This window comes from Manacus candei, unplaced genomic scaffold, assembly GCF_025592945.1.
Source record: "Manacus candei isolate 608988 ecotype Guabito, Panama unplaced genomic scaffold, ASM2559294v1 h1tg000037l, whole genome shotgun sequence".
Lineage (NCBI taxonomy): Eukaryota > Metazoa > Chordata > Aves > Passeriformes > Pipridae > Manacus > Manacus candei.
The window spans coordinates 11530370-11558175 of record NW_026138085.1 but is presented as its reverse complement, the minus strand read 5'-3'; the positions used below and the strand labels follow the sequence as shown (position 1 = coordinate 11558175).

Genomic DNA, 27806 nt, shown 5'->3' with positions numbered 1-27806 from the left:
CTGGAAACACTGTGCCCTGATTTCTGAAGCCTTGTTCAATGTCTACACTGCAAGCACTGCTGTGGCTGTCACTGTTCTGTGCTCTGCTAATTACAGTGCTGAGATCTGGCCTGTGGTTCTGTTTTCTTGACTCAAATCTAGCACTTAATTTTTTGACTAATTCAGTGTGTCTGCTAGAGATGCTGAATTTTCTCAAGCTCCCACCTGCATAGTGGCAGAGTCAAGTGAAGGAGTCCAGACTCCTCTCACTCATCCTTGCAGTTTGTGGTGGGACAGCCCAGTACTATGAAGTAGCAAGTGAGATTTTTCTTCTTGAAAGCAGAATTTACTTTGGTTTTCTTTCTGTGACTTGGTATAATTTCCTTTAGCTGGGGTACTGTTACTTTGCAGGCCACCTCAATTCTCCTTTTTGTTCTTTCTGACTTTGAACTCTTCTTTTACTCTCTAAGAACTTCCTTCAAATATAGGATGTTTTCTGCTGGGTGAAATCACTTAGCAGAGAGCTCTGTCAGCTCTCATCATGCTGGCAGCAGACACTACCTAAGGGGGCTCTGGGCTTAAATGTTGTTTACACACACTTCAGATCTACTGATCCCACAGCACAGAAGTGGGAAGAGTAATTGAAAGGGTTACACTTGTGGTTAACAATGTGGGTTTTTAGCATGCATTGAGATGAGCTGCTTCTCTGATACAGGTGATGTTGGGAGACAAACTGTTACAGATGCCAGTACTTTCTAGGGTAGCTATTTTCCCCTTAGTACCCATTTTGATGAGAACTTCCCTATTGTGAGAAACAACTTTATTAGCAACTCTCTTCCAGTATTGTGTAATCCCTTCATCTGTATTTAACTTTCATCTGCTGAGATGTTTGAGAAGTATTTTGCTGTGGTGACTGGAGTGGTGATAAGACAGAAGGCTTTTAGGTGAAGTTCCAAATGGCTTTTCATGTTCCACACAGCCTTGTAGGATGTGAGGGCTGAGGGTCCCTGTGGAATTTTCCACTGCCCCATTTTTCATACCTAGCTAGTGGTCCCCTAGGATTAGCAAAAGTTCCTCTCCGAATGATGCCATTTCCATGGGAAATTCTTCCTCTTTGTTATCCTGCTGTTCTTCCATAGAAAGAATTGTCTTTAGCTGGGCATCTTTCTTGTGTTCCTCAGGGTATGTAGGATACTCTTCAGCTGAACCTACAAACATGGGAAGAATATCTGTTCTTGTGTGTTGGAAGTATTTATTTCAGTGAAACAGTGGGATGTAAATCTATTATTAAACAACATCCTCACATGGAAACAAGTGCTCAGTTACACCTCAGTTAGAGAGGACAGATCAGCTTTTTTGAGGTTTGACTCCTTCACCTGTGAACTCTGTTTGACACAAGCTAATTTAATTTGTAACAGCATTGTGAAGACTTGCAGTGGTTAACAACATCACTTCAGCCTTGCCTTTGGCTTATAGAATATGTTCCCTTTACTATACTTTTAGACATGTCCTAAGATATTTTTTATATTTAAAATGCATCAGTTTAAGAAAGTTCCCGCATTTTGACTTTGAAAAAAAAACAACAACCCAAACAACTAATCCTAGACATCACTGTAACAAATCTGAAGGATTAACAGATATTTCTGAATTTCAAGCTTTATAATTCAACATATGTTGGTAATTTGGTACTTTTTTTCTGGCCAGACTGAGCATCTTTATTCAACAACTTCTGTCAGTGTGGGATTTGCTGAGCACTTTCAGTAATAGCGATGCTACTTTATTTCTGCCCTGGTGTTCTGGGAGATTTGTTCGAGGGCACATCTTCCAGGAATTTTATACAAGAGGCAACGGAAAAGAACACTCATCTAACAGAGCCACAACTTCACTGTCAACTATAAAAGAAGATTCAACAGATTCCAACTCAGATTAAAAGTCGACTGTGAATAGAGGCAAATATTCCCGTAGGCACAGGGCATCGCTCTGAAGAGAAATTGTTGAAAATGCAAATGGCTGAAAGAGAGTTCAGTGCGATGGCTTTGTATTTCACCAGTGCTGTGGTTTCGTGTGCCCCAGGTCAGCTCTTAGGAGATTTACAGAAAAGATTTCTGGAAGACCTGTGGCAACTTTTCACATGCCATCTTCAAAATCCTCCTGTTTCCTTTGCAGTCAGAGTCACTCTTGTGAAGGACTCCTTCAGGGGCCTGGATAACACATGCCAGCATGGCCCCCTCGTGCAGCCTGACAGCACAGGGCAAATAGTGGAGAAGAAGAAAAGCAATTTTTTTTTTCTTCTTTCTTTTTTTTTTTTCTCCCAGCTCAGAGCTGTCACAATCACTCTTCCAGTGGTGAAGGCATCCTTCACAGGACATCACATCTTAATAATGCCAAACATCATCTTCACCATAGCTTATATAAGTAGGCAGAGGGTAATAATCAGTTCAGACTCCACTGGGAGGCCATCAGTTATATGAGGAACAATTGACCTTTCAGGAAAAGCTGTATAATTAGAGGCAAACTAGATAAAGTAGCAGACAAGGTAGAGTGGAATTGGAAAGCAGCGTATTTGCATCAGATAAGAGCAAGAGGATGCTGGGACTTAGATTGTCTCCATCTTCAGGCAGAGAAAATGCGTCCAAAATCTACTTTTCTGAGCACAGAGTTGTGGTGAACCCACCTCTTGAGGAGTCTGATAAAATTAATGACTGTCCTCCTTCAGTTTGATGATAAATCCACGTGCCAATGGGGAAACCAGTCACACACATGACAGCATTAAGCTCCTTGTACTGACTGGCTTAACTTGGCAAAATGGTTTCCTGTTTCCCTGTTTCACATGTGGGGCAGTCTAGAAGTTCACAGAAGTTCACTAAAAGTTGTTACTTAGTTTTGTGCCTTCTATTTGCCTGTCATTTCTTACTCAGGGCATAGCAAATGAGGGTAGATTTGAGGAGGATGAGCACAAGGAGGCAGGAGTAAAGGCACAGGAAGCTCTAAGTTGGAGTCACCGTTTGAAAGACTCTGAGGTTTGGAATAATGCAGAAGGCCAAAATACTCTGAGCTGAGCAGGCAGCATGGATTTCTTTCAAAGAGACTGTTGTGGTCCTGGGCTGGGAAGAGGGAAGGCAGGAGAAGCAACCAGCCAGCAGAGAGTCTTAGTGATAGGCAAGAGTGATTCCACCAGCAGTTCTTAATGAGCAGAAAAATCATTGATTAGCCTAGTAGTGGGCAAACTGGAGGAGGTCTTGAAATAAGACAGAGCAAACTGTTTACAAGACACCATTAAAGTCTGTCGGGTCTTCAATCCTGAATTCGAGGAAAGAACAGGAAGGGGATAATTCGAAGCAGTGGTCTGATGCCTTTAAGGATTTAAAGTCATAGTTGGGTGTGTGGATGGGCAAAGATGGAGAGAGGTTCACAAATACTATTCATGACATTTTATCTCAAAATGTCAAGTGCTAAAGCTCTGGAAATACTGCTTACATGGGGCATGCAGCACTGCATAATTGAAGCCACTGGAGAGTTAAGGAAATTTGTACTTTCTGGGCTTTATTTAGTTAAAAATAAAAACTTTGTCAACACTGTATGTACTGCTGAGTACATATCGCACTAAATCTCAGTGCAAAGTGCTGAGATTTCAGGGATTGAGCAGAGATGCTCCCTGTGGCACTGTTCCTTCTGATGTCAGAGGTTAACCTTTGTCAACCTCTGCCCTTACTTTTCATCCACCCTGTCCTTTCCTGAATTCCTGGGGATAAAAACTGATGCAGCTTTGCTCTGAAAATGGGGAATATATGTGTTTGACATGTGTTGGTGTGTATCAAATTGATGAAGATACTTATCTTTATTTCTATCACTGAGGAAACGTGCACCACTAAATGTTGAAATGTTAAACTTGAGAATCCTGGAAGTGCTCTAACTCAGCAATCTTTGAGGTCTTGCATTCATCCTTGGGTTGTTTTGGGGTAGGACAATTATTCAAGCCAAGGCTGGTTATATTCATGCTGTACATCTCTACCAAAGAGCAGCAGTGTCAATGTGTCGAACTGGCCACTGCTGACATTTGTGTTGCTTTCCCTGTGCTGGTAATGGACAGAGCAGGAGAAAAAGTGTTTTCTGCACAAACACCTTTAAGAATCACTCCTGTGGATGAAGGGGCTTCCTATGGGAGCTGGAGTTTCCATACTCATTATGTGCTCACCTTTACGGCTGTGACATCGTGATGCAGCGCAATGTAATTTTTGTAGGTGATGTCCAGAACTTTCTCCACTAAGGTAATCTTATTTCTATGAGTGATCCAGCGTTGTGGTCTACAGCTTCCTCATGGGAGGAAGCAGAGGGGCAGGCACTGATCTCTTCTTTCTGATGGCTGACAATAGGACCACAGGGAATGGCATGAAGCTGTGTCATGGGAGGTTTAGGTTGGATATTAGGGAAAGATTCTTCACCTAGAGGGTGGTCAGATGCTGAAACGGGGTCCCTAGGGTGGTGGTCACAGCACCAAGCCTGGCAGAGCTCAAGGAGCATTTGGACAACGCTCTCAGGCACGTGGTGTGATTTGTGGGGTTGTTGTGTGCAGGGCCAGGAGCTGGACTTCAATTGTCATTGTGGGGCCCTTCCATCTCATGATATTCTAAGATTCCATGGTTTTTTGGCCATGAGTATGGCCAGTATTTGTCTCTCTTGATTTTGAACTCTGACCCAGAGATGAACGAATGTTTCTTCCTCAGTTTTTGGGACCCCATAGAAATGTGCCCATGTTTCTATAGGATTGCACCTGAGAGAGCCTGGTCTGGTAATGGATGCTGGAGACTCTCCACCCACCCCTCTTTCCTTCCCCATGACTTAACTGACCCCTGCACCACTATCAGACAGAAACTGCCCTCCAGAAATGTGGCTGGGTTGTCGGCAGGAATACTGTTCAAAAGAAACAAACATGTGGGACATGCTTTCCTAGAGTTGGAGGAAAGCCTGTTTGTGTCAGCTGCATTAGAAAGATCGTTCCAGAACAGTTCATCCATGCGTAAAGTTGCCCCCTATAATTCTGCCAAGGCTCAGGAGCTCGGGGAGATCTGCTGGCAACAGTGCCAGTGGCTCTTTCATCCACACAATTTTTCCGAGGTGCTGGAGGTCAGAGAGGAGCAGATATGTAATTTGCTTGTTTGAAGCAGTTCTTCTGCCTTGTTTTGTATAACTGGAGAGTTCTCACACTGCACACCAAACTTCCAGAGACAAAATACCGATACTGCAGAATTTAAATGGGAAAACTGAGCTCCCTGCTCTGCAATTTGCATTGTGCAGAAGTGTGAGATAAAGAGGGGGAGAGCTCTTGTTGCAGGCTCTCCCCTTTGGAAGCTCGTCAGCATGACAAATCACCTGGATTATGGTACACCTTGCCATGAGCCTTCCTGGCTGTTGTTTAATTACACAGCATGGGCTATTTTTCCCCCTCCTTTTTTAAGGGAAGTATTATGGGAGTTGCTTTGGTTTCTTTGAATTCAGACTTTATCAGCATCCTTTTCCAGGGCATATGTTGGAGGAAAAAATACACATTTTCTCTTAGTCAAAGTAAAGTAGGTGTGTTCATTATAGCAACTCAGAGGATTATGCACAATTAAATTTATTTTTTTTTTCTTCTCAAAGTAATGATTTAATTTCTTTGATTTTTCTTTTGTTCATATCCCAGGGGGACAAAAAAATGATGACAGGAGAAGAAAATCCCTTTAACTACTCTTTTTCGTATAGTGTATGCGTCTGTATATCTTGTACAACTTGCCTCGTGCTGACCTTGTCCTTCCAGTGTCCTCCTTAGAGATTTCAATTCCTAAAGTTTTAAGGCTGTGTGTGTTTATAGGTATAGATGTGTACATATATATATATGTATATTCACACACGTAAAAACATGCACAATTATATTTATATAAGTATATATATAAAACTATTTTATGTGTCTGTATATATATGTACACACACACATAAAAATAAAATAAATGTTGGCTTTCGCTTTAACTTTGAAAGTGTTTTGTTTGCTTTCAGCTCCAACAAACTGGATTGAATTACAACTCTATTGAATGCACTTCTCTAGCACCTTCCCTCAGGGATCTAAACCAATTTTCTCACCATTGCTAAAAGCTGAACTTCCCCTGTACCCTTCCAGAGTAAGTAGGATGCTTCTATCTGTGCTGTAGGGTAGGAGAATTAAGAAAAGTGTTGAATGCAACATACTGTTTGGAAGATAAAGTGGCAAGATATTCAACACTTGGTTTTGAATATTGTTGTGTATTCACACAGTCATACTTTTCTGGGAGAGAGGAATCTTTTCTACTTACAACGTGTATCTTTAATGTGGCAAATGAAGGACAATATTTACCTGTGTAGCAGCGTGACTGCAGGTTTGGTCAGAGCACAGCTTTGTGATAGAGCAGGAACAAATGGTAAAATAACAAAGGAACAGTAATAGGTATTTTTGAGTAAGTATGGAGTGTGTTCCTGACTTGACCCCTGATCTGTTGTGGGCTAACCAGTAACAGTGTGAACCCCAGCCTCTGAGAAAATGCATTTAGAAGTCAAGTCAGCAAGAAAAGGGGGAGAAAACAACTCCAGTTTGCTGGTGCTTGTTTGCTGTTTGGTGGTGTAACCTCTGGCCAAGGCTAAGCTGTTGTGCTGAAAATAAATCAGGTCTGCTCATATGTCGTATCTGACACAAAAATGGAATATATGATGGCAAGGGCAGAAGATTTGCTTCCTAGAATCTGTTTTTGTTCAATTTCTAGCATGATCATTCTGTGTCTTTAACAAACAAAGGGAGAACATGATGATATTAACCCTCCTTTGGTGATTCCACAGTGGTTGTGTTCCTAATAAACTGTAAAAAGGAAGCTGACTGCAGGAAGTTTGGTGGCTAGGTTAATATACACTGTAGTGGAGTCATTTAAAATAATCCAAGCACAGAAAGGAGATTTATGTAAAAGTACATTTCCATTACTTGTGCCTCTGGCACACTAATGTCTCATCCAGCATAGCAAAAACCTAACAACATTATTCTTGTTTCTTTTTGTAACATCCATAGCTTTTAGTACTGCTTTCCTTTGTTAATTTTCAAAAGATTAGCTGTTAATTAAGAGACATAATTGACTCAAGGGCAAGTCTTGACTGAAAAGAACTTGAAGAACATGGCAAGAGTCGTGTGTTTTGGTTTTTTTTTTAATTATTTTTTTTTAAACAACATCTAATTTTGAGCATGTCAATATCCAGTTAAAATGTTGATAAGTAGAGGGGGATGCAAGCTCTCATAGATGTCTTCATGGCAACGGCATTTTATCTGTTTTTCTTAGCTGAAACAGTGGAACACTAGGGCAGATTTAATTTTTGGATGAGTGAAAGAAGTCCACTAGGAAGCAAGGAAAGCAGACTACAAGTACAGTGTTTTGTTTCCTCCTTACCCTTTTTTTCTCCAGAAGAGTCAAGATCAGTCATTAAACACCACAGGTATGGCAGCACATTTAAACCCACTTTTTGTTACACTTTCTGTAAGGGCTTAGCACCTGGTGAGCATGTAAGTGAAGTTACTGCTTAGGGAAGTCTGGCTACTTGCTTTGGTACTGAAATAGAAGCAGCTTTCTTCTAAAAATCCATTCCAAAGGGCCAAGACTTAAGTATTTTGTATTCCTGTTACTTTGAATGGGAATTTTTCCTTACTAATGACTTCGACATTGGGATTGATTATGGAGCTAAGCAATTCTTTTATGTAGGTCCATTAATTTCGATCCTGCTAAATGTGTATTCCTAATTGTACTAAGTCAATGTCCATAAAGAGATCAGAGGAAGGATCTGATCCAGAAGGGGGAAAACTTGGTATTGTGTGCTTTGAAGCTGTGGGATTGAGTGACCACATCATCTTGGCTGTGACCTTCAGATTGGTGAAGTGAATGTGTAGCTTTTAAGAGATATGTGGTATAATTAATGATTAATCAGGGCACTTCGTTACGCATCATTTTGAATTCTGCAGTCAAGGCTTGTTTATGGATGAATGTTTTTTATTTTAGTTTTTCTGCAACTCATCTGTGCTGACTGCACCTATTTTCTCCCTGTTGTCTGTGGGCTCTAACAAACTGAGGAGTTGAGACAGACAGTTCCTTAGGCAAGAGCTCTCCCTTGGCTGGTGACGCTGGTGAGACCTGCCTAGACTATAAAAGGCTCAGAAAAGGGGACAAGCTTTTGGCTGGAAGGCATAAGAGAAGTGTAATGATTTTGACGTCCCCCCTTCTTCTCTTTTCGTAGATATTTAATCGGCATTAGGAAACAGAGCAGGTCATTGGACTAATGAACAAAAAAAGGACTGTTTGAGTTGGAGATACCCCTAGGAAGTCTCCTATTTGCACTGATGTTATGAATTCAAAGATATTTAGTGGTTTTTAGAAATACCTTTGCTGTCAGAGTGATGTGATAAAGCAAAAAAGATGATAGAAAAGATGTTTGCCTGCATATTTGGGGAGAACAGCTTGAAGATGTGACAGCTTTGGATTTGAATGTGAAAAAAACCCCAACCACCAAACAAATAAAAGGACCCCCGCAGCTTTCATTCCCATGGTGTTGCTGTCTTGTATAAATACCCAGAAATAACTGGTTTATAATTTTGTGTTTATTAAGAGAATATATCTTTCACTACCTCCTGCTTCTTTGCTCTCTAAAGCCTGCTTGACTCACTCTTAATGCCATAATATTACAGGTCAAACAAGAGATCTTATGTAATACAATCCATTGTAGTTTCCCGAGCAGTATCTGCATCAAGCCAACAACTTTTAGTTGACTGGAGAGGTTTGCTTTTTTCCTGTCTTTACCTAGAGGCTGGCCCTTGAAACTGAACTCAACAGCTGCTTCTTTTTTTTTTACTTCCCATTTTTTAGCATTGTCACAGTCAAGAGCTGTTAATTGAAAGGGAAAGGTTCAGAGAGATGAGCAATGCTGGACACAATAGCCTTAATATCCTCACGGAAATACCAGCACTGTGGTCATGGGAGGAAGAATTGTGATCCTCCCTTCATCTTTAGAGAGAAGAGAGGATCAACAATAGAACCATAAAATGGTTTGTGTTTGAAGGACGTTGGAGCTCATCTCATTCTAACCCCTCTGCCACGGGCAGGGGCATCTCACACTAACCCAGATTACTCCAAGCACTGTCCAACCCATCCTCTGACACTTCCAGGGATGGGGCAGCCACAGCTTCTCTGGGCAACCTGTGCCAGTGCCTCACCACCCCCACAGAGAAGAATGTCTTCATACCTTGCCCTCCTTCAAACCTGCCCTCTTTCAGTTGAAAGGCATTCCTCCTTATCCTGTCACTATCTGTCCTTGTCAGAAATCCTTCTCCAGCTCTCTTGGAGTCCCTTTATGTACTGGAACGTGCTACAAGGTCTCCCCAGAGCCTTTTCTTTTCCAGGCTGAACAACCTCAACTCTCTTGGCCTGTTTTCATAGCAGAGTTGTTCCAGCCCTCTGATCATCTTCGTGTCCTTTCCTGGACTAACTCCAACAGGCCCATGTCCTCCTATGTTCAAGAGTAACCATTTGGAGACAGGACAGATCAGTTAAAATTTCTATCCTGTTACCACAGTGTTACCCTCGGTATGCAGTCCAAAAAATCAGTATTACAAACCTAATAGTGTAGAGGGAGCAGCAGCGGCAAAGATTTAAACACCGAGGTTGGGTCCCTCAGGACACTGCTGCCTTGTTCTTCTACTACTCAGGGAAGGGAACAGACTCCTTGTCTATGGAGGATGAGGCAAGAAATGATGGGCTTCAATTGCAGCATGTAAGATTTACTTTTGTGACAAAAACTTTGTAGGATGAAATACTCCATTAAATTGCTTATGGGGGTTGTGGCAACTCCATCATTGCAGATCTTTAAGAATATGTTAGAAAAACATCTGTCAGGAATGATATCTGTAGAGCTGCTCCTGCCTTGGGGCACAGAGATGGACTAGATGACCTCTGGAGGTCCCTCTCAACCCTGTTTTCTATGAACTCTAATCCAGGACTTTTCATTACTCATCCCTTGAAGCCCCAGAGGTGTCGGGACTATCACACTTCATTTTTACCCTTACACAGTTTTTTTTTGCTGGATGGTTTTTATTCATTTGGAGAGACTGGCTTCAATTACATTTGTCATATGATTCTTTTATAGCCTGTATTTATTATTTTTTTTTTCAGTCCATTCCCTCTAGGTCTTTTCTCTCTGTTTTTAAAATGGATCCTACTCACTTCAAAACTTTTTGAAAGCAAAAGTCACTCAAAACTTTTTATTTTATGGAAATAGAAATTTCAAATTAGACAAAATGAGTTAGAGTTGCTGTTAAGTACCAATGTCATATTCAGTGCTTCAACAGATACAGGAATAGGAACTGTTTTTGCCTTGTTAAAATAAGATAAATGTGGACAGGAGCAGATGATGAGAAGGGGAACTGTCCAGAACAGAGACTATTTTGCTTGTTTGTACAGGACTTTGGTACAGTGTGGCCCTGAGCTGTAAGAGCTGCTCTAATAACCTTACTTACGATGGGAGGCACACGAGGGACCATTGCTGTAAGGTACAAAAGGACTAAGGTTTGTGCTTTGAAGTGATAACATGGTGATTTAGGGATGATTAAAAAACCACAGTAAATTAAAAGATAACCAAGACAGTGTGATATTGGAATTGATGGGTTTTTATTCAGGTGTCATAGTGGCAGTAAGTGCCCCACACAGCCTCACAGTTCTCTCTCCCTGACACACCTGAGAGTATCACAGGCTGGTGTGAAACAATAGATTCCCATTATATTTGCCCTTTTTCATCTCTTCCTGACATGAAATTAAATTTGTTCTGTTATTGGCGTGTGATGGTTTTTAAGTGGTTTCCTTGCAGGATTGCTTTAGGGCTTCCCCAGCTCTCAATTTGGGTTAGTAAAGTGGAAGATTGCACAATAAAAGCGAGGTGTCAGGCTCGAGGTAAACAAATGTCCTGTTTTATTGCATAGTAGTTTTCCAGTTCAGCTCCAGGATGCCTTGGTCTGTGAAATAGCTGTGCTAATTTTCCACGTGTCTGAACGTAATTGCTACAGTCAAAGTTGTGGAGAGGAACAGTCCCTGCTGTGGTGACTGCCCCGCTCCTGCAGTCTGTGTTTGGAGAGAAGCACCATGCTCAGGACACCGTGCTCATTTCAACAACTGCCTATGACTTTCTTGGCCTTCTTGTTGGCCTTCTTGCTTTTCCATCCATGGCTTAAAGTGACAGTCAGAAGATGAGAAATCCCTGGAGGCGTTTTGCACAGGGCTGCACAATGCAGTGATTCACTTAGATGTTTTATGTTCCCCTGAATATTTTATGTTCAGTAAATAGCTGTGCATTTGCAGCAGTGGAGCAGAGGATGAGTGATGGAGTAGAAGTGGAGTAGTGATGGAGAAGAGGTGGAATGCCATGTGGAGGTCTGATGGGCACAGTACTGCATTGTGAAACCTGTGCTGGTCACTGCTTACCTCTGCTAAATGGGGCAGTGTATTTGCAGGATTTTCAAGTTTAATTTGAATAATAATATTTAAATCGGGAAATTATCATCCCTCCCTCCTATGAACTTTTAAAAAAAGTTGACTAAGCCAGTTGTGTAATTTTTCTGAGGAACTGACTTTTTTATAATTAGTTATTCTACGCTCAACGATGTGTTCTGAGTGCTATTTGCTTCATGGTTGAATTTGATGTGTTGTATTTAATTATGGAATTTAAACGTAAAAAAGGAGGAGAAAATGCACTTTGGTAGCTCAAGGCTGCAGGAGTTGCCATGTCTGCTTCAATTTGCCTGCTCCCTCTAAAGGGTCTGTTTGCTGGAACCCACGGACCCTTTCAGCGAAGTTACGAAGGCAGAACTGGAAGGGCTTGTCTTTATGGAAACTTTGATTAATTTTTTTCAAGGGGTGACCAGAGCTGCTGTGTTAGAGAGCTGTCAGGTACCGTATGTACAGAAGCCCTGTCATCTGAATTTCAAAGTCAGAACCATATTTTAAGAGACTTGCCCTTTTCATCCTATCTGGTCTGTGGGGGAGTGTTGCTGCGACTGAGCCTTGTTTGGCCACGTAAAAGCAGCCTGCCAGGCTTCCTTTGCCAGGGACTTTGAGTTTAAATCTATTTCGGGCCTTTAAAAAGGTCACTCAGGGCTGCCAGCCAGAACCTGTGTCTTAATTCAGTGCTATTAGAATCATAGAAAAAATAAAATCCCCAATCTCAGGCTGGAGGGGACAGAGCAATGGAAGTATCAGACACTTTATAAACTGCAGAATATGCTCTCATTACAAACTGCTGCTGCAATCCGAAGCAAGCAGAAGGATCCCTGAGCACTAGGAAGGTTGCTCAGGTGCTGCTGTAGTCTTTGGGCTCCACCAGTGGGGATACGATTGCTGGTCTGGGGCCTAAAGCAGCTGCTTTCCTTCGGTTGCCGAGAGGTCAGGATTATGTTCCTTAATTTACCTTAGGTGTTAGGTGGTGTACCTTTCTGAGGTGAGCTGGATCTGGCTGTTTAGGCTCCCCACAGCTTTTGCTCTGTGCCAGAGCCAAGGGGAAGCAGCAGCTGTGTGTGGGTTTTGGGTCTTGATTAGAGATTATTGCACTGTTGACTGTGGCTGATGGGCAGGAGGAGAACCTGAACCTTGATACCTCTGTGGCCCATTCCCATCCTCTGCTGATGACCCTGAAGGAAGGTACCCAGCTTAATCTTGCTTTATATCATCTAATATACCCCAGTGAAAATATTTGTGTGGATGCCTACTAGAGTAATAGGTTTATTTCTTCTTTATTCCTACTTATAATCCTTCAGTTTGTGCTCTTATTTGTAATGTAACATGTTCTTTTAAAATCGAGAGGAGCTGACATCAGTGGTTTGAAGAGCCAAATAAAAGATTTCTTATAACAGTAATCGGTCTGGCTGATTTCCCAGCAGCATCTTGACCTGCTGGGGTACAGAACAGCCAGAACCCAGGACAGAGTCTCTTGTTCCATATTTGGGTCTAATTTAATAATATTTTGTTGATTTGCGTTGCAAGTTTGATTCTGGGTTTTGGAATGTATTTTTTTGTGATCTGGAAAATGTTATATTTGTTTCATATTATCATATCAGGAGGGGTTTAACTTTGTTAGCTTCTTTACCAAATAACCTGATGAATGTGAAAAGTAGCTTTAATGTGATTTCTCATTGATTATTTTCATATAAAAGTTCTGTGGTCTGAGGAGTAATAAGTTTGTGCTCGCTTGCCATCTTTTAAATAGGTCTTAGTTTTAATCTTGTAGGTTTTTAAAATTGAATCAGCAGAAATTGCAAAAATTATGTTTATATTCACTTGCCATCTTACTAATGGATCTCAGCTTTAATCTCTCCGATTTTCCAAATTGCTTCTGTAAAAATGATGTCACTAGGATCTGATTAAAACATTCAGTTTCAGCTTAGTTCTTTCCTAATACATCAAATTTTCCTATGCCAACGTGACAAGTTTTAGCACGTTAACCTCTTAGTAGAGCTTTATTTCTGAAAGTATTTTGAGAGCTTTGTGTTAAGTTCTTTTAATTAAAACCTTGGCTGCTAGTAAAACATAGTTGTCAATTTTGTAGTTAGTTGCCGTATTAATTTTGAATTGAATTAAATAAAATTGGAAAGTAAATTTGGTATCTTGGTATTACGTGGCAAAAAAATAGCAGTTACAGTAGGGATGCTGCCTGATAATTCATTTAGCTCCTGTTGGCTAATCACTGCTTTTATTCATGTCATGCGTTTTGGCTGGATGAGCTCCAGCTTGATGGGATAATGACTGGAAACAAGTAGGGTGGTGTGGTGGGTGCTGCTCCCGTGCTGTAAATCAGTGGTTAAAGAGATCAAAGTAAGGAGGTTGTTTGCTGGTGTCAGCTCCAGCTCTCTTCCCAGCCTTACACAGATAGAAACAGCGCTGACACCTTTCCGTCATCTTGCACCTCCTCCTTTTCAGTAGCTCTGGATACCTTCTAGAAATAGGTTGTGTGTTGTAGCTGGCACGTGTGACTGTCCCATGTGGATGATGAGTTTTTTTCCTCTTCTGAAGTTTCTGTGGAACAGATATTTGTCCTGAACAAGGGGCAGATGAGTAAATAAACCTTTAGGAAAATTAGATAGGACTATGAATTTCTTTCTCTTATTCTTTAATTTTCTCGTTTAATTTCTTTCTCCTTTTTCTTTTCTTCTTCTTTGCAAGGAGCATTAATAAGAAAAAGGTTGACTGGAATGTGATTTATTTTTTTTTTTGTACTGGTTTAGAACCCTGAATTTAAAGTGTAGTCTCAGATGAGGTAGTGGGTCTGTATCTTATATTTTGACTGAACAACAAGGAAAAAGTGTAATTAGATCCTAAGTCAGAGTGAACTACCACACCAGGGCAGCTACAAGTCCCTCTCCTGCTGGACATGTACAGGGCTCCTCAAACCACCTCCTTAAATCCTTCATCCTGAAATTGCACCTTTGTGGGTGGCTCCTATGCTGCCAGTAGACTCTGAGCACTGGTGCCAGGGTCCCCCCTTCTTAGAGGGAATTATAGGATCAGGGTTGGATAGTACTGCGGTATAACATGATACTATTTCAGGAACATCTCAGTTTTTCACAGAGGGAAAACCAGTGGTAGGTTGGCTGCTTAGAAGGGTTTTGTATGCAGCTGAGGCTGAAAAATGTGAGAATTTCTGGAAGAAATACGAGTTGTGTTTTGCATGCAGGGAGCAGCGCCATCCCTGACATTCTAAAGTTTTGAAGTCCAATGCTCACCACCGCCTGGTGCCTTCAGCTGGATTTACTGTTATCAAAGCAGCAACTAATAAAACTCTGCCGAATCCCAAGAGAGACTTGAGGAGATTTCTGGGAGCACTTGCCACATTTCATGTCTCCCACACAGTCGCTTTGGCAGAATGGTGCAGGCTAATAGCATGTGCCTCGCTGCTGCTGCTGGGCTGATGCACGGCTGGCAACTGCCTTTCTTACAGTCCCCTCCTGGGAGCCATCAGCCTCCGCGTGCTGACTTGTTCAGCATTAACGTCAGCAGCCTCGGCGGTGCCCTGTAACTCTGTTTTTGCTTTCTTCATCACCTTGAGTTGCCTCTCCATTAGCAAGTTGGATGAAGAGGATAACAGGATAATTGGGTAAAATATTTCTAAATTGGTACTTCAGTTCTCCTAATAGGCTTGTAAGGGGGGAACGGGCGCTGACACCTGTGGGAGCGTGTGGCAGAGAAGAGCACGGAACGGGAGTAAGGTCAGGGTGGACTAAAATGATTTAAGGGCATGCAGTCAAAAGCAAATGATCATTTTGGAGGTAAAAATCTACCACTTAGGGTAAAAGTTAATGTCAGTTCTTGCAAGCTGTAACAATATCCTGCCCTCTATGAAGGCTGCCACCACTTACCAAAGTGAGATGCTGAAACCATCCTGTAAGTGGCTACTGGGGATGTCAGTGCAGTAAACATCAATGAGGTCAGGCTGCTGACCTTCAAAAGGAGTTTTCCTTTCTGGAGGACTAGCTCCTGAAAAGGCACTCTGCTAACTAAATTTTTGTTGTTTTATAGTGTGCAATGTCTATAATCTTATAAACGGTCTCTCCCTGCTGCAGGCACAACGTAACTGTTTCCATCCAGTCTGCATGGGAGACTTGGATCAGAATGTTTTAAAATATATTAACTTGGAAATTAAGTAGCAATGGTGTAAAAGTCTATGAAAATATTAAAGAGGAATTATTTTGGGGAAAGGGAAAGATGATAATTTGTGTCCAAAAAGTGTGTGACTTGCTAACATTGTGAACAGTGTGAGGCTCTACAGGTAATCAATTTTGAGAAGGTTTTATAATATGACACAACTCACTACATGGCTGAGCTTAATGTAGTAATAGATCAGTGTTCTTTCTTTTAGGCAGTGATGCTACTTAAGTAGAACATTCATTATATCATGATAACAGAGATCCTCGAAAATCTAAATAATTTGAGACAGGTGCTGTAAAAGCAGTGAATACACAATACAGTTTCAAAGGCTTCTACTGTAGAAAGCCACCTAATTGTATTCTGCTGCAATTAGTAATCATCTTAATGGCTTTGCATATTTATGACAATATAAAAATAAATAAGACAATACACAGGCTAGGATAAAATTTGGGTTCATAAACTTTTATTGCTGAAAAGTAATTAAGCATGCCTCTAATCACAGCATCATTTTTCATTGTGGATAGGTTTGGGTAGAATGAGAAAGTCTGGAAAAAGAAAATGTGACTATGCAGTAATTTACTTTGCATGAGAGATCTCATATCACAGATATTAAAAATGAAGAATATGCTTGCTTCTCATTTGCCTACCCATTGCCTCTTTTGACCTGGAATACCCTGAGTATGTAGAGGGACATTGGCTCTCCTCCTTCCCCTGTGAGGTGACTGGTGAAGTTTTTGGCTGCTGTCTTTTAGTCTGTATAGAACAGGAGGTCCCAATGAAAGATTAGAAAAGCTTCTCCTGGCCTTTAAACAAATACTAATAATGTCTGAGGTTTTGAGATTAAAATTTGTCTCAAGGGCATGCAAATATAAATTCAGGATAAGACCACAGGGAGTATTGCCTAAAGTTTTGGCCCAAGTGGAATTATTATCTGCTTACATCCATGCAACTACAGATGAACTTGACTGGTTGAAGTCTCTCTTCAATCTGCACAGTAACCACTTACTCTCATTATGAATCTTTTTCCTCTTTACAGCCCTGTGCATTAGAAAATGTTCCTGCTTTGTTTTGACTTGACCTTTCATAGTCACTAAAAATCAATAAACTTTAATGCATTTATTAAATAAGGAGGATTCTAGGGATTAACATGCAAGGTTCACTGCTATAGCAAGAGGAGAAGGTAAGGAGTGGAATATTATTGCACAGCCAAGACAGGCTGCTGTGGTTGCCACTTTCCTCCAGACCTGCATGTAATGACAGGGTTTTTTTAAGATGAATAAATAAATGAGTTCAGTAAAGCTCAAGGTGTGTGGTAAATAACTTCAGCAAGATGACTTTTGTCTGCCTTGTTGGCACTCAGAGAGAAGTTCCTAAATTCCTAAACTGATTAGCTGTGGGGATATTGGTGGCTGTATCTAAGGCTTCAGTTCTGAAGATGGAAGTAACTTGGATCCCTGAAGGTTCATTGACTGTAGAAATGTCTCAAAAGATTTTAGCATAAGCAGAGCTCTCTCACCCATCTTTTGTAACCCTGAGTTGCCTATCATTTAATTCCATGCTGCAGTCCTTGTTTCTGAGAAAAAACTGACATTTGTGACCTGATTTTTTTAAGTTATAAGATTTATGCAACTTTTGTGCTCAGTTTAGTGTTCCATAGGATGTATATCCTTACACATCCCTTCTGTTTCTAAGTTTAGCTGCCATTTGTGCAAATCTCTGGTTTGCATGTAACTGGGGGGTTGCTGTTCTTTGTCGTGCTGTCAGAGGCGTGTGTGCATATGATGTGCATTTTTAGGTCCTTTGAAGGAGGGGTAAGAAAAACTGAGCTTGTTCTTACTATGTTCAAGTCTCTAGCCCCAGATATACACCTATTAGCTCATAACCTTTGAGTGGCCAGTGTAAATGCTATTGATTTCAGCAGGTTGGCTGAGCTAAATGCACCTGATACACCAACTTACTTAAAAGTACTCCTACCTTACCTACCTGAACTAAGGATTTTGAACAGAAATTTAAGGTAGGCTTTTTTTTTTTTTTAAGCATTCTATCAACCTATTCCATTTGAACTAAGGAACGTGGATGTTCTGGCACATCTTTTCTCCAAGTGTCTGTCAAGAGGCTTTTTGCGCCTCTTATTTATGTGTGCTAACAAGGAAAGCATTGTCCTTGCCTGTTCAAAGCCAGTAATTTTCTTACTGACACTTTATAATGCATCTTTGAAAAAAATTACAGGCTGATCCCCCACCCCTGACAGGACAAAAAGAAACGTTGAAGCCCAAAATCTGGGAATGACAAGCTACTTATGGAATGGCCTCCTACAACATGTTAAAACAAGAGAACATATATGAGGAGCTTTCTTTCAGTACATGACAACTCTCACACAATGGTATCTTGATGTCTCAACACGCATTCGGATCTCAGCATATTAAGAATGATTTGGAAGGAAGCAGTGTCAAAACACAGGGATCAAATTTTTCTGTTTCGAAATTTAATTATTCCCCTATACAGGAAACAATGCTTTGTGTAGATTTAAAAAAAATAAATCCTATCACCAGAAGTAAGAACATAAATAAATTCTTATACTAAACAAATCAGAAGTGGAATTTTATAGCATTTTTGCTTTCTTGGGACATAATCATGTCTAATCTGCAATAACAGAAGAGCGATAGATATGCACACAGAGGTAGTTAGATGATCACTAATTGATTGTTTTCTTCTCAAAGAACAAACTTCTTGTATTCCAAAATGTGAGAGTGCTTTCCTTTTATGTGTCAGCATTGATTGTACATAAAACATGTGATAGAGGGTGTCTGGAAATGGTAATTAAAATCGTAGGGTTTCAGAAGTGAGCATTGATTATATTTCAGGGCCATATCTTTCAGCTAAAAGTTAAAGAGTAAACAACAGTAATTCAGCTAGAATGCTCTGAGGCATCAGGACGAGGAGCAGACTTGAAATGACAATTCAAGTCCTACCTTTGCAATTGTTCTAGTCAAAAGTAGAACATCGCAGGTTGATTACATTTAAGAGAGGGACTTAAATGGTTTCCTCCTTTCCAACTTCACTAGCAACTTTTAAGTGATTAAAGCCCTTAATTAAGTACTTATTGCTTCCCGTGAAACATGGCTTAGGTGTCTGGAGGGAACCGTCTGGTGCTGGCCTTGTCTGGTAGGCAGGGAGAGAGGACTGGGAGGGGATATGCTGCTCAAATGACAATAGTTGGCCTCTGATGTTATTCAGGTGAGGTATATCAAATATATTTTTGAGGGCTTGAAATTATGTGGCTCAGCCAGCCACAAAACCCATTGGTGTAGGTCAACAGGACCTCAGTAGAATTATGCCAATTTACATCATGTCAGAAAGTAGCAGAAATTTGGATTACTTCAGCTGCACACTGCTAGAAGCAACACAAATTGTTCAAAGAGGTCTTATGTTTTGTTGCTAATAGATTATATTTAATTAAATAAAAATACGTGTTAGCATTTTTTACCTTGTACAGAAGGTAAAAAATAAATTGTCCTTGTGAGATGAACCAGTACTTTTATTGTGAGACTTAAAGGAAAGTGATAAACCTATAAGTAGGTAAAAATTGAGAGTTCAAGTGTTTTCCAGGAAGCACTTATGTGATTTAACTGCTGGTGGTGTTTGTTTTTGGGCACGGCGCTTTGCTGCCTAAGCCACACATGCTGCCAGAAAATCCCAAAGTGTGTTTTGGCTTTTGGAAGCATACAGGCAAAAATAATGTCAGATTGTTAATCCTGAATCACTGGATACCTGCCCTGAAAAGTTTGCATCAATAATTTAGAAGCTCAAATGGGGTCATATCGAATTCCTAGCCTACTGCAGGCAAGTTCTGTTTTTGCAGAAAAGTGTACAAAGCAACTGAATTTTCACCACAAATGAAAATACTAACTGCCTTTGGAAGTGAGGTTATTAATAGTCCTTAAATTTATGTTTTGGCTGCTGTTAATCCCTTCCTTGCCCAGGAAGAATGGACATTAAACTATCTCACATCCATAAAAATGGTTAGATTAGCATTATGCGCAGCATTAGATGATCAGAGAGGAATAACAGGCTCTGGAGGGCTCATTTCCTCTCCATCCATTTCTGCTTGTCCAACAGTGACACTTGCATTATTTGGAATGACCTTGACTGTGAGATGTTTTTAAGTGCTGAGAGTTTGCTCAGAAAAGCTAAATCAGCCCAGTTAATATTCCTGTAGCAACAAAGATGAGCATGGGGGACAATGTGGTACTTGAGGTATTTTGACCTGATTGCTCACAAACTGTGTGTTTGATCACCAGTCTTCTTCACTAGAAGACAGTGTCATGCCTGGACATGGAGTGTGATGCCTTTAATGCAGTTATACCCCCTTCCTGTAATAGCAGCTATGTGAGGAAAAAGTGTTTATCACCTCCACATTTGCATCGAGAGGGCAAATTCCTGTTCTGTAAAACCTGGTGACTGTGAGCAAGCTTCTCAAAACCTGTCTTGCTGCAGTCGGGGTTTTATTTATTACTAGAGAAACTCTAACATCTCAAATGCAACTGCTGTGTTTCATTATTAAACAGCAGAGTTTTCAGCTTGAGTTTTAAACCTGGTGTTTTTAAGCCTGCAACCTCTCATCTGAAGGACATAGTGAGAAGGGCTTCCTGCTTTCTGAATTAGTATTTAATGTGTGGGAAGTGTACATCCCAATTGAAGTTTGTCTTCAGAAGATTCTAATTAGGACAGAGTGATTTGATTTTTCAGAGGGTACCTTTTGGGTCTCCTGAAATAACAAGACAGCCACAAGGGTGATGCAGAGCAGGTATCACAGGTTACTGTCATCTTTGCAACTGTCAGAAGTGTTTTAGTGGAAAGCAAACCCATGCATTTGAATAAATAAATATTTTTTACTTAATTTATGGTTTTCATGCCGAAAAAAACTGTCAAGTTTGAGGTATAATGACTGACTTTTTTTTTTGTTTGCAGTGGCATGAAAATTTTCAGAAAAACTGAGTGATGTTTTAAGCAACTTCCCTGCAGGATGCGGAGCCACTTAGGTATTATTTTCCATATAACTTTATACAACAAAGCAGGAATGAGGAGGCAGGAGAGCAAAGTGTAAAGTGGCCTCTCGGGGGGTAATGATATGGTATGCATTGCAGAGAAAAGCAGGCAAGTGTTTGAAATCACTGCAGTTTAGTCTAGGATGTGTGAATAAAGACAAGAATTACCCTATATCTGGTTTTCTGTCACAACCAAAAGGCTGTTGTGTTTACTCACAGGTAGTGTTTTATTGGCTAACTAAGCTTTTCTGGTCCTGAATTCTGGGTGCAGAGGGGAGACCTTACAATTCATGATTAAATTTCAGAGGGAGCTCCTCAGCAGTCTGTGGAGAAGGACGAGCTCTCAGCTGTAAAGGCTGGTGCTTAGTTTGGTGAAGCAATGACCAAGGCTGAAACACATTTCTGTCAGAAATGTCTGGACAGACTTACACAGGCAACAGTTTTGTCTTTAATCTCCTTTCCAGTAAGAAAATCAGCATGTTGTCCAATGCCAGAGTGTTCAAGGCCAAGCTGGATGGAGCTCTGAGCAGCCTGGTCTAGTGAAAGGATTCTCTGCCCGTGGCAGGTGGTTTGTAACCAGATGATCTTTATGGTCCCTACTAACCCAGACCATTCTAGGGTTCATATGATTCTGTGTTTGTGGATTGTGGAAGGACTCATTTTTGCAGTCTGAGATTCGGATACCAACAGAAAAGGAACTGCTAGGATTAAACAGGAAACCTTGGGCCACAGGGGCTGGGGAAAAAAACACCATCTAAAAGACCAGACAAGATCCATTGTCCTGATCTCCCCCAGCAGGATGTAGAAAGACTTTGCATGATGCTATCATATATCCTATTGTTTTCTCCCTCCCTGTGTAAATCCTTCTTTTGGGTAAAGCTGATCACACTTCCCCAGTATAACCCTACTTACTGGAAATATCAAACCTTTTCCCCCAAAATGTAAATACTGTATCCGAGAAATGTAAATCCATTTTTCCCCTTATGTCACCCCTGTTACTGGAAATGCTAATAGATTGTGGAATCCCCTATTTGACATAACCCTGCCTCCTTATTAGCATGTTAAGCTCCCCAGACCCTTAAATAGTGGTTTGTATGTTCAATAAATGTATTCCAGTTTTTGCCCCCATAGCTGGGATCGTGATAGCTTTATTAGACCATTACTTCTTCCTATTTTCCTGATTAACATTTGGAGGCACCTTGAACCTTCTTATCCCACCAGCTGTGCACCAACCAACAGGAGAGATTCCTGGCCACTCAGGTCTTGAATCAGCGATGTAACCACATATGGGAAACAATGCTTCAAAACCTAGAGCTGTCCAGAGATACAGGTCTCCAGGCTTGTGCTGTGTGGCCACAGTGCTGTCAGTGGGGTCCTCCACGTGGCACTGGGCTCCGGCTTCCTTTTCATTTAAGTTTGTAAAAGCGAGGAAGGATTTCAAAGCGAAGCAGCAGATGTGAGCCTTTGCCCTTGTGAATTCATTGTTGCTCCCTGGCACCGAGATCCTCTGTGTCAGAAGAGGGGAATTTAGTGAAAGCTGTAGTAGGTAGAAACACAGAGGCTTTTTGTTTCTGTCTGAAGTCACCTCGTCGAGCTTTCGGGCTGGTATGTTGGCAGCTGAGCAAAAGGCTGTTTATTCTACAGGATTCTCTGCACAGTTTGGAACGGCTTCCAAATACAAATCAGTGGCTTGTTCCCCAAAAAGCACATCAGAAACTTTTATTGCATCTCTCAGTCATTGCTTTTGCTTTTATGGGTCAGCTTTGAGGAGCCAGTGTGGTTAGAGCATCGTGTGTAATCTCCAGACAAGTTTTGCAGCTTTGCCAGTGGAATGCATATTTTGCTTATAGAGTTTTAAATTATTATCTGTATACTTGTGAAGACCTTTATTTAGCTAAGTCACTTGTCTGGTCTTGAAAGTGGCAGAAGAGAATCCTCCTCCCTTCCCTTCTTGATTTCCTTGTGCCCTCCAAATTGACATAAATAATGTCCCTCCTCCTTGGTCTCCTAAAAATGTAGGTCGCATTTCAGTGAGAACTCTAAAATCGCAGGTAACTTCTGTTCCTCTCGTATTTCCCTTTGCAAAACAATTTCACATAATTGCAGTCTGTCTGTGGGATTTGTTGATGCTTGTAGGATGAAGTGCCTGCAATTCCTTCTGCTTCTCCTCCCCTGGAAATCCCTTGCACGCTGTCTTTGTGCGCCGCGTATCAGCTGTAGCAGATACTCTCTCCCTCTTGGTGTTGGTAGCTCTCTCCAGCAGCCTATTACTGCTCACTGCTGAAAGCTTTAAAATGATGAAAGAGGAGGATGAGAAGTAACAAACTGCTCTAACATTCCTTGCAGGGATGGAGGCACTCCAGTCAGGTGTGTTGTGGGGCACACGCTCCGGAAGATGTAATTGTGTTATTGCTGCTGCTTAGGTAGAGCCGCAGGGAGCCTGATGCAGAAATGAAGTTCCTTCTTTGCACTGGCCCCTTTTGATATCCTGTTCCCCAAGATCTGCATCTTCCAAAGTCTCAAGCTTCCATTGCTTTTCAAGTATTCCTCAGCTTTGAGGGGAGGAAGGGGATGATCAGGGTTGTAAGACAAAACTGCCTGAATTTTCACACTTAACCAAAACATTTTTTTCTCCTTGGCTGTTAAGTCCCTTGTTTTATGAAAATAGTTTTTCCTTGTAGTTTCCCTTTTCCTCTGGAAGATGAAACTGCAGATTAAGTAATGTCACCCATGGGTGCTCTTGTGATGGTTATTGGCTTCCTTTGAAATACTGAATTGTTCTCTGTTCCACAAACTGTAACGCTGGCAAACAGGGATGTGTGGATATAGATTTTTTTTACAATAGTATCTATTCAACCACTCTTTGAGATATTATTTTTTATTTTTTTTTTTAAATTCCTTACACAGCCTTAAGACAAATGGTAAAATCTTTTCAGTGTGAAAAAGACCGTGAACAAAGAGATGTTATTTGAAAGCAGCAAAATGTGAAGTGACTCTTCTGCTAAACTTCCTCAAAGCAGCTTTGTGACATAGGTCAGGTCTGCTATTTCTTTTCAACCATGAATATCAGCAGAAGCAACATGTTAGCTTCGTATATGTAGCTTGAAGTCAGAATGTTAATTTTAAATTTAAAGTCACTTTTAGTGTTTAATTTATGAATGTCTTTATTAGCTCAGTAAATGGGACCTACAAGAGCAAAACAAATTGCTGTTGTGGCATCATAAAAGAACTTGTTTCTAACTTGGTTAAAGGGAATTTCTGTGAAAATAACCTGCAAGAAAAAAAAGTTACATGGATGTTTCAGTAATTCACAGTGAATATGAATATGAAAACTATGCTTTTCTAGTAGCATAGGTTTCATTTTGTGGGAAAAGAAAATTGCAGATAATTTATGACAGAAATATGAGTGTCAAGGAGAAAGAATTAATAAAATGGGCTAGAAGGAATTCTTCATTTCAGGTATTGCTCTTTTCAAAGACATTTTTTTGTTCAGTTATGTTCTGCTGCTTTACCCTTTTCAAAGTGCCTATGTGAGCATTTGGGCTTTAGCTCCTGGAGAAGATTAACAACTTCTCTGCATAAAAAAATGCATCTGACTTATGGGGGTTTCTCATGGTAATGGTTCCTTCTACCAAACAAGCTCTTGACATGTTTTTCTCTCATGAGATAAATAATTCCCACAGGTTAAATATGACTGTTTGGACAATTGTTTTTGCCCTAATTCAACAGTTGACTTAAGCTTGAAAATTCTTTCATTCTACTCCATTTACTTTTGGCTCAGGTATGGACTTTCTGTTATGCAGTTGTAAATTAACATATTGCATCATATTTCCAGATAAAAGTTTAATGAAAATTTTTACGTCTCTGTGGTTTTCCAACAGAAAATATTAGATTGCTGTGAGATAGTTCAAGGGAAAACAGAATATTTTATGGAATCTGGGGTCACAACTTACTTTTAAATATCTTAAAAAAAAAGCAGTTAGGAGAAAAAATATTGAATTGTGTACTTAATGAAAATATTACTTTTGAATTAAACCACTTACTCTAGGCTTCCATGGTCTAAATCTGTGTATCACACATGCAGTATTTTATTGTCCCCAAAAATTATGGGTGAGGGGAAAAAATAAAAGATCTGTTTTACTCGACCCTGCTAAGAGAATGTGTGTGTGATCCCCAGCCTGCCTTTGGGAGGCTTTGTATTAATGGGGGCTTGAGGAAGAAAGTAATCAGTGGCTTAACCTTGAAAAAAACCCGCTTAGCATGAAAGAAAACCCAGTAGATGCTATCGGGCCACATCCCACTTAGAGCCTCTCCAGATGTTTGTGGAAATGTAAGTGGATTTAAGTGTCCTTAAGAAACAGTGTGGTTGATGAAATCAGCCAGATTCAGGGATAGGCATGCATCTTTCTGCAGCCCATTAATACACAGATTTCTTCCCTCCTTTTCTCACTCTCATTAAAACTTCTGAAATTAGTGGGAAGAAGGTGGCAACTTTTGTTTGAACTTCATTCCTTCGATGCTGCATATGAACAGTTCTAAATGTACCATATTTCAACAGTGCAGTGTACAGGTTGGTCAACAGGGATTCTGAACTTGACAGAAACAAATGTGAATTATTTTTTTTTTCCTTGAATGTTGCAGTTTTGTTTCTGCCGATGTGGGCTCTGTCATACCAATTGCTGTGGAGTAAATTATTACTAAATGTTAGGTGGTAGTGGTGATTATTTCAAAGATAAGGTAATCTAGAAGAGACAGCTTGCACAGGAAAAGCAGTCAGTCATATTAACAAAACTGGCAATAACTGCCACAAAACATCATCATCATTTTATACTGCTTTTGGTCATGCTGTTGAGCTAGATGAACTATGTCCTTGTTTGTGTTTCAGAGAAGAAATCTGAAATACAGTCACTTCAGGGAAAATGCAAGTGCCTTGATTTATTGATGTTATTTTATCAATTTTGCACAGGTTTTGCAGGGAGGAGGGAAGGAAGGAAGATCAGCAATTTCAGGTGAAGATGGGCAGAAATGGTCACAAATGCCTGTCACACCCAAAAGCAGTAATCAAATTACTGCTGCGAAGCAAAATGATATAATTGATTATGAAACCTGAAATCAGTGCCTAGAGCACTAGGAAAGCTGACCATGTGAGCCAGTGTGTTTAGAAAGGAGAGGGGGTGCAAATGTATTAATATGCTCTTAAGGAGAAGGAATCTTCTGCAGGAGGACACGGTGTCAGTAATTTATGGGCACGAACAAAATGCTACATCAGTGATTTATGGTGTCAGGCAGGGCTAATAACGTGATTAGGGTTCAGAGTTTAATTTACTTCCCTCTTTAAAAGACAAGAATTATCTACTGTAAAGACTCATATGAGTTGTTTCAAATGGTGTGCGAAGACCCTTCTGGGTTAAACTGGATGAACAGTTTTAAAGCAGAGAGGCAATGGGCATTGCATGTTCCTGTTTCTTAGACCTATGGTATTCATGAACAAGTCTTTTTTTCTTTTTTGTTCTTTTTTCCCCCTTTTTCCCCCCCATTTTTCTCTTTTTCCTTCTTTTTTGTGTTTTTGTTTGTTTGTTTTTGTTTTTCTTAAAGGAAGAAACTATGTAACAGAAGTACTAGGAAACTAGGTGACTTCTATTTCCAGTACTCTCAATCTGTCACCAGCTCTCCCTTTTACATGCAACCCCATATAGCAAAATCAGAATTTGTGTGGGACAAGAGCACTTTTAGAACACTGGCAGGATGGGAGACTTTGTAATGCTGTTGCTGGTGTAGTTTCTAGTGTCATTTGCACGTTAGAGAGCATCTCTCTCATTTCAGTTGAGACTGGTTTGAATTGAATATCACTAGTTAAGATACCAGTTGCTGACAAAACTGATTCCAGACTCAATAGGCATTTGCTCTAGGCCTTTTTCCTTATATCTTTTAGTTCACATGCCTCTGCAGTCTCTGAAGTAATTGATATTAACACAATATTTTATGAACATCTATCAATATGTGAAACCAAACTCAGCAAAACCGAGAGGAGAACAAATCATAAAGTTCATGAAAGACAGGTAAGATTGGGGTTAGCAACTGAAGATGCCAATTCAGGTGCAAGCCATTGTTCTGCTGCTGCAGTGCCTCATCTGGGTACGATGGTGCTGGCCACTGTGCATGGAGTGGCAATGACTTGCAGTTCCACCTCTCAGGGCAGAGCAAACAAGAGCAGGTCTGGTTCTGTCTGGGCTGGCACCAGCAAATGCCTTTGGGGACTGAGAGGAGGCAGAATATGGTCTGGTGGCAGGAGGTGTAGGAGGTTCTGACTGAATAACCTCCCTGGAAGCTTCTGACTGCCACGAAGGGGAGTCCCTGTAGGTCTATGGTTGGCTCACTGTGACTGGTGCTGACACCCATCTCCTGGTACAGGACCTGACACAGCTGATGTGTCTCATCACCTGTGCTGAAAAATAAGATACTTGAGAATTTAGGATGAAAATTTGGTCAGTTAAGGATATATACTTTTTTTTCCCCTAACCTATGAGAACTCTTCTGTTGGCACAGATTTGAAGTCATTTGGCTATCTTAGTCTGAATAAGAAGAAAAAGAAAGAAGTGCTTGATTCTCAGTATCAAATGACTTAATTTCTTCTGGAAGATACTAAAACCAGAACTGCCTGTTGTTGTGACTGTCTTGGTATCCTCTGTGCTAATGTAAATGATATTTGCATAGTTTGTCACAATGGTGAAAGTATTGCTTGCATGAAGAACCCAGGAGTTAGACATGGCATCATTACCCTAATTTATGGATGAGAAATGAAGCCCAGAGAACACTGTAGTTTTCAGGGTTGAGGAAGCCAGAGGCTTCAGGGGAAGGGAACTAGTCACCCCAGAAGCAAGGCTGGTATAGCTAAAAAATGAGTTGTCTTATTGCTTCCTTCATTAGGAAATCTGCGGTCCCAAGTCCTGGTGACTCTAGACATTTGCTACCCAATTCTCTAAATCTCCTTTTTAAACACAGTTTCTCTTCACTGTTTGCCCTGCAGAGCTACTGCTTTGCTATCTTGAGCATCCTCCTCTTT

General features: G+C 40.6%; 1 protein-coding gene across 8 annotated transcripts in view; it reads left to right on the top strand.

The window, feature by feature from the left end:
* The window catches only part of SGCD (sarcoglycan delta), a 327833-nt gene that overhangs the window by 35353 nt on the left and 264674 nt on the right, over window positions 1-27806 (top strand). Inside the window, exon 1 of one of the 8 annotated variants that reach the window (XM_051793452.1) lies at window positions 12336-12440. The exons of 5 other annotated variants lie outside the window; for them this stretch is intronic. The gene's annotated coding sequence lies outside the window, so the exon portion shown is untranslated. Of the gene's footprint in view, window positions 1-12335; window positions 12441-12478; window positions 12696-20666; window positions 20738-27806 lie in introns of those variants that run through there. 2 more of the 8 variants (XM_051793451.1, XM_051793454.1) reach the window with 2 other exon arrangements.